This window comes from Stegostoma tigrinum, chromosome 27 (assembly GCF_030684315.1).
Source record: "Stegostoma tigrinum isolate sSteTig4 chromosome 27, sSteTig4.hap1, whole genome shotgun sequence".
NCBI classification, from domain to species: domain Eukaryota; kingdom Metazoa; phylum Chordata; class Chondrichthyes; order Orectolobiformes; family Stegostomatidae; genus Stegostoma; species Stegostoma tigrinum.
Genome location: NC_081380.1, coordinates 29983856 through 29994700, shown reverse-complemented (window position 1 = coordinate 29994700; position 10845 = coordinate 29983856).

Below are 10845 nucleotides of genomic sequence, written 5' to 3'. Positions count from 1 at the left end.
TCAAGAGGAGCCAGTCTTAAACAGTTAGATAATCTTTTCTCTCCAAAGTTTATATATAATCTCTTTAACATAAATGTGTCTTGATTCATTTTTATAGCGCCACTAAAGTATATTTGAATTGTGCAGTTTACATGTCCCCATTTATGTTTTATAGTTTTTATATTTGAGAGTCAATAAAAATGAACAACTCAGTAAGGTCATGACATTTAGATTTAATTGGATCCACCAAAATGTTCCGTGTAACTGCAAGGACACAGATACATTTATTTTTATTATGTGAGTTTGTAAGCTTGTGAAAGAATATTTACACATCAAGAAAAAGCGAGGATTAGATTTTATTGTAACACTTCAAGGTAAATTGTGCTGTTTAACATATGTAATAAATAACATTTCCTGTTGAAAATTAATCCCAAATCAGGGCTCTCTCACTTAGGGAATATCAAACTATCAACAAAACATTTAAGCTTTATCTTGTCTCAACATCTGCTGTTGCCTCTGTACAACAAAATTTCTTGGAACTTGTGAAATCCTTTAGCCTGAAGCAATTAACTGCGATGCATATGGTAAGCTTTGTAATTACTAGAAGCTAGTTTAAAGAAATGAATAAAATTTTGATGACACGGTTTACAAACTTAAGTTAAAATCCCCCTAAATGTTAATTAAAATGTTTAGAAATTTAGAACAGAAATTCTAGACCTCTCAACCTTATATTAAAGATTGTGATATTAAATTGCCTTCAGTGAGATTAGTATCTATGTGGATGATTAAAGTGTAAAAGTCTTGGATTGAGCAGCATAAAAAGCTTGAGTTGTGGAACTGCTAATTTGCTGATTTAGATTGCTTCTCTTCAAAGGTAGTTCCTAATAACTTAATCTAAAGAGATACATAAATAACCACATGTAAGACTTGTAGAAGAAAACATCAAAGGAAGACACTTCATAATAACCTCTAGTAGTGTACATTCCCTTAGAATCACTGAAAATATAACTCACATGAAACTGAAAAAAACTGAAGGTCTGGGACATTAAATGTTGCTTCATTTCCTGGTTGGGTAATTGAACAGATCTTTTAATTCTCTGCATTCAACATTCACATGCACTATTCTCTAAATTAATAATTTTAAATAGCCAGAAACTGTGTTAAGATGGATTTTCAAAGAAGCGGACCATTGAATTAATATAGGGCTTCTTTGATTAATATTAATTTAGAAGCCTCTCTATAGGAGGTCTTACGCACAGTAGGTTTGCAGAAAGTACTTCTCATTCCACAACTTTACCAGGGACTAATGTATGAGACATTCATGCTTTACTGCGGGAGACAATTATTACGCTACAGCCATATTTGAGCCTTAAACCAGGGCACTGGCATATGGTTGTTAAAGTTGTTGCTTTTTAACAGTGATCACAGGGTCGCTCCTAGCTTTAGAAGGTGACATCAGTGATGGTTTACAGTTTGTAATGAACCACAATATCAGGTTTTTTTTTACTGAGGCAAGTAGATTTCACATGCTGCATTCACAGAGTCAAATGGGACCACTCTGCGCTATGCTTTACCTACTTTTACAGGTTTCCCCATTATCCAACGTTCCATTGTTGCATCTATACTGAAAACAAAGTTAATGATAAAATTACAATGAAACGGTAACAGCATTCTTGGGTATCTTTTTTTGCAAGTTGACAGACTGGCTGGGTTTTACATTTCATAAATAGATTTAAACAGCTGTAACTCTTTCCACAAAATGTAGAGGGATTTATAATAACCACATTTGATGTAATCAAAATGTATCATTTTTTATGGAAAATCAGGCATGCAAAACAGACTTACAGTCCTAAATATGAAATAACAAAGTGTAGAGCTGGATGAACACAGCAGGCCAAGCAGCATCTCAAGAGCAGGAAGGCTGATGTTTCAGGCTTGGGCCCTTCTTCCTAAATATATATTTCAGAACACTTTCCATAGACATAGAAAAGAGACAAATGAGTAAATTCCTAAATGTTGATTTGCAACCTGAATAACAGGCTCATAAGGCCATTTAAATTCTGCAACTCCCTTGGCAATTAGTAATAGACATTCCAATGGCAGTTCATTCAATTGATATCATAAAGGTCACTCCCATTTCAGAAATTGCTTCTGCCAGAGTCCAATAGGTTCCCATAAGTAATGATTAGTTAAACTGTTGATAAGTGATGTGGTTATATCACTCATAATTCTGATCTGCATTGGAACATTGGACTTGGAGGAGGCTATATTGTTCCTTGAGGCTTTTCTAACATTCAATAAGATCACAGTTGATCTTTGTTCCAAACCTATTAAACCATCTTAGGTCCATGTCCCCCAGTACATTTGGCAACCAAATTCAATGGATCTCAAATTTAAAATTATAATTTTATTATCATTACTATTCCTAAAAGTTTGAGTTAGCATCCACTATTTTTTGCAGGAGAGTGATTCAAACTTTTAACATCAGTCATGCAAATATGTATCTCCTGTACTTCTCTACAGAATGATGACTTTGATTTTAAGCTATGTCCCTGTAGTTAATATCAGCTATGACTCAGATGGGAGCACCCTTGCCTCTGAGGGGACATTTTTGAAATGAGAAATTAGACAGGGTCCAAGTTTGGCTCCATGGTGAACATACAAGATCCCAGGGCACAATTTCAGAGAAGAACGGTGGGGCCGGGGGGTGGGGTGGGGGGGGGGGGGGTGGTTTGGTGGTGGTGGTATCTGTGTATTATCTCTTAAAAGAATGCAAACATAAGAACTATGACCAGCAGCAGACTAACCAGCCCCTTGAGGCTGCTATGCCATTTGAAAAGATATTCACGAATATAATTTGTGGCTTCAACAGTGCTTTGTTGACTGTGTCCCATGACTCTTGAATACCTTGTTGATCACAAATCTCAGACCCATTATCTGGGCAGCAGGCATTGGTTAAACCTACAGGAGAATAAGTCACCTTGAAATTTCTCCATAAGGTGCAAAAATAAGCAGAAAGACCTTGAAGAAAAAGTATAATTCAAACATTTCAGGCACAGGATAACACAACACTACTTTTAATTTATTGAAAGTTCAACAGTACATCATGAAAAATATTTGTTGGGTCAGCATCAGTTTACTATTTGTCGGAATTTGTAAATTGGCTGATCCCCTTCCCATGTTGCAACAGTAACTACACTTCATTGGTTTTAAGGGGTTTTGAGAGGTCAAATGGATCAGTGAAAGGTGCCACCTAAATGCAAATGCTTCTTTCTTCTTTGTCCTCAATTTGCTAAACGACAGTAGAGGTTTCTATCTACCCTATCTTTTCCTTGCAAAATTCTAAAAATCTCAATTAAATCAGCCTTCAAACTTTTTTACTCATGTCTATAATCTCTCCTCATAATTTTTGCTGCTAACATTCTAGTGAATCTGAACTGCACTTCTTTCAAGGTAACTACAACTTTCCTTGATACAGTGTTAGAAGTGTACAATGATCCAGTTTATCCAAAGTTTTTGTATACATACAGACTACACTTTGGTCTTGAATTAGAAAGGTTAACACTTCCATTAATGTTTTTATCTTTGACATGTGATGGAGTGAGGAGTGTGTTAGCCTCTGGGCCAACAGCTCTGGGATCAAGTCTGAATTCAAGACTTAATAGCTGAAGAAGGTGTTTCCAAATTGCAGTCAGACAGGTTAAGGATGCTAATCTTTCCACCACATGCCACTGTCTGGGAGTTAAAGAACTCCTGATTACAACAAGCATGTAAAAATGTATATTGTCATACATTGTGATTCCCTGAGTGAATGGTGGAACATCATTCGGTGGGGGTCATAAAGTCAGTGGAGTGGTGGACAGTGTGGAAGAATGTTGCAGGTTGCAGGGACACTTGGATAAACTGCAGAATTGGGCTGATAGGTGGCAAATGGACATCAATGCAGATAAATGTGAGAAGATTCACTTTGGGAGGAATAATAGGAAGGCAGAATACTGGGTCAATGGAAAGATTCTTGGTAGTGTGGATGTGCAGAGGGATTTTGGTGTCCATGTACATAGATCCCTGAAAGTTGCCACCCAGGTTGATAGTGCTGTTAAGAAGGCTTATGGTGCGTTAGGTTTTATTGGTAGAGGGATTGAGTTCCGGAGCTGTGATGTCATTCTGTGACTGTATAAAATGCTAGTGCAGCCTCACTTGGAATATTGCATGCAGTTCTGGTCGCCCCATTACAGGAAGGATGTGGAAGCATTGGAAACGGTGCAGAGGAGATTTACCAGGATGTTGCCTGGTCTGGAGTGCAGGCCCTATGAAGAAAGGCTGAGGGACTTGGGTCTGTTCTCATTGGAGAGAAGGAGGCTAAGAGGGGATTTAATAGAGACATACAAGATGATCAGAGGATTAGATAGGGTGGATAGTGAGAGTCTTTTTCCGAGGATGATGACGTCAGCTAGTATGAGGGGGCATAGCTACAAATTGAGGGGTGACAGATTTAAGACAAATGTCAGAAGCAGGATCTTTACTCAGAGAGTGGTAAGGGCGTGGAACGCACTGCCTGCCAATGTAGTTAACTCAGCCACATGAGGGGCATTTAAACAGTCTTTGGATAAGCATATGGGTAATGGTGGGATAGTGTACGGGGATGGGCTTAGATTAGTTCACAGGTCGGCACAACATCGAGGGCTGAAGGGCCTGTTCTGCGCTGTATTGTTCTATGTTCTATGTTCTAACATCACTAGTACAGTTTGGAACCATTGAAAAGTTACATTGTAGAAAGAGGTCAATCAGTCCATCATGGGGCATAGATAATAGCATCACCTATTCTAACCCTGAAGCCCAATGGTATTCACAAGCTTCAATGTCTCCCCTCCCCCGACCACATCCCAATCCAGCCCAGCTTGTCCCTGCCTCCCTAACCTGTCCATACTTCCTCCCACCTATCCAATCCTCCCAACTCAAGACCCACCCCCACCTCCTATCCACCAGCCTCATCCTACCCCCTTGACCTGTCTGTCCTCCCTGGACTGACCTATCCCCACCCTATGTCCCCGCCTACACTCACCTTTACTGGCTCCATCCTCACCTCTTTGACCTGTCTGTCTCCTCTTCACCTATCTGCTCCTTTATTCATCTTCCATCTGCCTCCCTGATTCTCTCTATTTATTTCAGAATCCTTTGCCCTCACCCATTTCTGAAAAAGGGTCCAGACCCAAAACATCAGCTTTCCTTCTCCTCTGATGCTGCTTGGCCTGCTGTGTTCATCTAGCTCTACACCTTGTTATCGGAGATTCTCCAGCATCGGTAGTTACCACTATCTCTCATCATCTGTTCTAATCCCCCGTTCCAGCACCTGGTTTGAGGCCTTGCAGGTTGAGCACTTAAGGTAAAGGTTCATGTTCCTTTTAAAGAGGATGACGGTTTTCGTCTCAACCACCAAACTAGGCAGTTAATTTCAGACACCTACTACCATATGGGTAAAAGCATCTTTCCTTATGCCCACTCCAATTCTCCTAAAAAAATACATTAAGTCTGTGTCTCTGGGAAATGACCTTTGTGCTGAGAGAAACAGGTCTTCACTATCCACTCTACTTCATCTCAATTCAGTTATCCCTCAGCCTCCTCTGTTCTAAAAGAAACAATCCAAGCCTATGCAATCTTTTCCCAAAGTTTCAATTTTCAAGTCCTGCTGACATTCTTATAAATCTCCTCTGCGTACATCTAAATCCTAAATCTTTTAGTATTTTATCATTTTTGTATTCATCATTTAAGAACTACTATAATCTATCCCTTTCTGGCTAAAATGAATGGCTTCACCTCAATTGAAATCAATCTGCGACAGTTTTGCCCACAAGTTTGATTTGGCAATGCAGATTTATAACATTGTAATTTGCACTACATACACCAACTTCTTCTGCTCTACATCTCTCTCCCCAAAGGCAAGTCAAACCAATAGCACCATGAACTCAACCGTGGGTAAAGAGTAGGTCCTGAATCTGTCGCAATTGGAATGGGGCTGAACCCATGTTTTTGGCACCAAACTGATCCACACCAGTCATCTAGGCAACTGAGCCAGCTAGCACTCTACACAAAGACGATCGGTTGCTGGGCAGTGTGCACTTTTATATGGATATTGTAGCCTGGAGCTATCGATGCTGATGATAGAGGCTTCACTGACCTTCATGCTGTAGGAAAACTGCAAAATATGAGTTTTTGTTGTGCTGTAGAAAATATGAGAAATACAGTGAATAACAGAAGACCCAGCACAGACCCTTGTAGAGACCATTTGGCATTTTGTTTTGATGCAGGTACATGAATATTATCTGTACCCTCTGATTTCCATGAGCTAGCTCATTTTTTTCCCCATAGAATCCCCACAGTGTGGAGAGAGGCCATTCAGCTCAACAAGTCCACACCAATTCTCCTTAGTGCATCCCACCCTATCCCTTTAATCTTGCATTTGCCATGGCCAATCCACCTAACCTGCTACTTTTGGACTGTGGGAGGAAACCAGATCACCTGGAGGAAGCCCAAGAAGGCATGGGGAGAATGTACAAACTCTACACTCACAGTTGCCCGAGACTAGAGTTGAACCCAAGTCTCTTTTGCTGTGAGGCAGCAGTGCTAACCACTGAGCCACCGTGCCGTACAATGATTTGCCTTCAATTATTGATCTTAAATTTTTACAAACAATTTTAAAAAATATTACTGAATATTTTCTGGAACTTCTACTAAGTTATGTCTATCGATAGTCCATTGTCTACTGTCTCAGTTACTTGCTCAAAAATTTCAATGTGGTTCATTGAACATGACCTACCCTTTGGGAATCTAATGTTGTCTCTCTCTAATCAACACAAATTTCTCCCAAGTGCTGAGTCCATCTGAAGTTAATTATGGATTCCAATAATGTCATCACAGCCTCTGTTAGACTCCTAACAGGTCTATAATTTATTTGTGCAAATCTACTCACAAAATGTTGTGCACACAACTGCACTGTTATATCAAACTAATAATGTGGAGGTGCCAGTGTCGAACTGGTGTGGACAGTTGAAGACTTCACCCAACAAAGGAGCAACGTTCCACATGTTTGTGATTTCAAATAAACCTGGTGGACTATAACCTGGTGTTGTGTGACTTCTGACTGATACCAAATTAAGAATAAAACATGCTGGAGAAACTCAGCAGGTCTCACAGCAGCGTGGATCTGGAGGAACACAGCAGGTCAGGCAGCATTAGAGGAGCAGGAAAGCTGATGTTTCAAGTCGGGACTCTTCTTCAGAAATGAAGGGTAGGGATCCTTCATTTCTGAAGAAGGGTCCCAACCCACAATGTCAGCTTTCCTGCTCCTCTGATGCTGCCTGGCCTGCCGTATTCCTCCAGCTCCACACTGCGTTATCTCTGACTCCAGCATTGGCAGTTCTTACTATCTCTGAGGTCTTATAGCATCCTTGAAGAGAGAAAAGCAGAGTTAACATTTCAAGCCCAAGATGACTCTTCTTTAGAATGCATTTGGAGTTCACCATCGGCAGATCAACAGCCTGTTCTGCGACAGAAACAAGAATCATTGCTGGGCAGGGCCAGAGGTGAAAGCTGACCATATGAGGTGGAGAAAGTCACATGGGGTGACTGTGCAGTGAAATTAGAGAAACGTCTAAAAGCAACATCTTTAGTTGGAGAACCGAGGGGTCAGTAACTAAACTTCAGATGGATTAGAGACCAAAATCAATAGATACAATGGAGAAAAAGAGTTAGAATCTCAGGAAGCAATCACAAAAACAAAAGGTCTGGTGGGAGGTAAAAACAAACTTGAACAGGAGTTTGGAAAATGATATGAGAAATTACCTTGGTAATTCCTGCATTAGTTTAGAAGGCTGTGAAAAAGACAAGAGAAAGAAAACTAGTTTGGGTATCTATGCCAATATTTAGCCTCTTTCTGTGTGCAGAAACTGGAGGATCTATTTACAGGAAGGAAGAGATAAACAAGGAACAGAACGAAACAGAATGTAGAACAGGATAGTGAGCTGGGAAAGTGGAGTTCCTGAAGGCAAACTGTGTGACATATCAATGGAAGGGAATAAAGAAGTAAATTGGTGAGTGATGGTTAATAAGAGACAACATATTAAAACCACATACCAGGATTTGCCGCCAGAGTACGAGACCAGGGCAAACCTTTCATTGTGTGACAGAATCATTGGCAACTTTAAGTTACAGGAGAAAAGAGGGATCAGTTTGCTCAATGAGTACTCAGCAGAGACCGATTGTGAAAAGATGCTGCTGAGCCCATAACAATTCTGTGTTGGAGAGACAGAGTGAAAGAGTTAGGCTGGACAATCTGCCCCTGTAGTTTTGTGGGTTACAGGCCACTGTCACTTAAAAGTGTTTTAGTCCATTGTGGATAACTAAGTGTGAAGCTGGATGAACACAGCAGGCCCAGCAGCATCTCAGGAGCACAAAAGCTGACGTTTCGGGCCTAGACCCTTCATCAGAGAGGGGGATGGGGTGAGGGTTCTGGAATAAATAGGGAGAGAGGGGGAGGCGGACCGAAGATGGAGAGAAAAGAAGCTGGGTGGAGAGGAGAGTATAGGTGGGGAGGTAGGGAGGGGATAGGTCAGTCCAGGAAAGACAGACAGGTCAAGGAGGTGGGATGAGGTTAGCAGGTAGATGGAGGTGCGGCTTGGGGTGGGAGGAAGGGATGGGTGAGAGGAAGAACAGGTTAGGGAGGCAGAGACAGGTTGGACTGGTTTTGGGATGCAGTGGGGGGAGGGGACGAGCTGGGCTGGTTTTGGGATGCAGTGGGGGAAGGGGAGATTTTGAAGCTTGTGAAGTCCACATTGATACCATTAGGCTGCAGGGTTCTCAGGCGGAATATGAGTTGCTGTTCCTGTAACCTTCGGGTGGCATCATTATGGCACTGCATGAGGCCCATGATGGACATGTCATCTAAAGAATGGGAGGGGGAGTTAAAACGGTTCACGACTGGGAGGTGCAGTTGTTTACAGCGAACCGAGTGGAGGTGTTCTGCAAAGCAGTCCCCAAGCCTCCACTTGGTTTCCCCAAATGTAGAGGAAGCCACACCAGGTACAGTGGATACAATATACCACATTGGCAGATCTGCAGGTGAACATTTGCTTAATATGGAAAGTCATCTTGGGGCCTCGGACGGGGGTGATGGTGGAGGTGTGGGGGCAAGTGAAGCACTTCCTGTGGTTGCAGGGGAAGGTGCCGGGTGTGGTGGGGTTGGAGGGGAGTGCGGAGCGAACAAGGGAGTCACGGAGAGAGTGGTCTCTCGGGAAGGCAGACAAGGGTGGGGATGGAAAAATGTCTTGGGTGGTGGGGTTGGATTGTAGATGGCGGAAGTGTCAGAGGATGATGCGTTGTATCCGGAGGTTGGTGGGGTGGTATGTGAGGATGAGGAGGATTCTGTTTGGACGGTTATTGCGGAGTCGGGGTGTGAGGGATGTGTTGCGGGAGACACGGTCAAGGGCGTTCTCGACCACTGCGGGGGCGAATTTGCAGTCCTTGAAGAATGCGCACATCTGGGATGTGCGGGAGTGGAATGCCTCATCCTGGGAGCAGATGTGGCGAAGGCGAAGGAATTGGGAAATAGGGGATGGAATCTTTGCAGGAGGGTGGGTGGGAGGAGGTGTATTCTAGGTAGCTGTGGGAGTTGGTGGGCTTGAAGTGGACATCAGTTTCTGCCTGGTTGCCTGAGATGGAGACAGAGAGGTCCAGGAAGGTGAGCGATGTGTTGGAGATGGCCTAGGTGAACTTGAGGTCTCTTAATCCATTATGGTACGTTTTGTATGCTAATAAAATGTGAGGCTGGATGAACACAGCAGGCCAAGCAGCATCTCAGGAGCACAAAAGCTGACGTTTCGGGCCTAGACCCTTCATCAGAGAGGGAGTTTTGTATGCTGTTTTGATGCAGTTTTCTGCTTAGGGTGTCGCAATTGAGTTCTCTGTTTTCTTTTCCTTTCATTAAGAGTATGTGCTACTTTTTTCTGTCTGTGTGCGAAACAATTTTTTTCTCTAACGTTGGGAATAATTATAATGAATTCTTGGATTGGATGGATTTTTGGATTACAACTGTGCTGCAAAGTTTAAGAATTTGGGGATTCAAATTTGAGTCCAAATGAGAAAAGAAAAGAAGCTAAGAAGTTTAGAGAGATTTGATAATTTAATCAATATCCAGTCATTAAACTACTGAACGATGGCAAATTTAGATTTAAAGGTCCAAGTTATGGGTAAGAATGACAGAGTGACTTTAAAGCTACCACACATTGCCACTAACGTGGAAGGAACTCTCGTCATTTTGAAATCTGAAATATTTGTACCAAAGTTAAAGATGATACAATTGAAATGTGGTGAGGTCCCATGGAGTACAAGAGCTCAGTGAGTCTTGAGGCCTGTAGACAACTGACATGAAAGGAATATCAAGTATGTGGCCAAACAATGTTCACTTTAAAGAAAAAAAACCCAAAGAACTGAGGATGCTAGAAATCAGAAACAAAGGGTCACTGGACCTGGAGTGTTAATTCCAATTTCTGTCCACAGATGTTTTTTTTATCAGGCCTACTGAATTTTTCCAGCAATTTCTGCCTGTGTTCGCTTCAATCAAATTGATTTCCCCTGAAGATAGTAGGCACTGCAGATGCTGGAGAGTCTGAGATAACAAGGTGTGGAGCTGGATGAACACTGGAGGCCAAGCAGCACCAGAGGAGCAGGAAAGCTGACGTTTCGGGCCTAGACCCTTCTTCGAGCTCATCCAGCTCTACACCTTGTTATCCTTGATTCTCCCTGAACATTGTTTTTCCCTCGTCATGATTTTAACAGTTAGTTTAAGCAAGGTCACAGAATTTGTAGCACTCG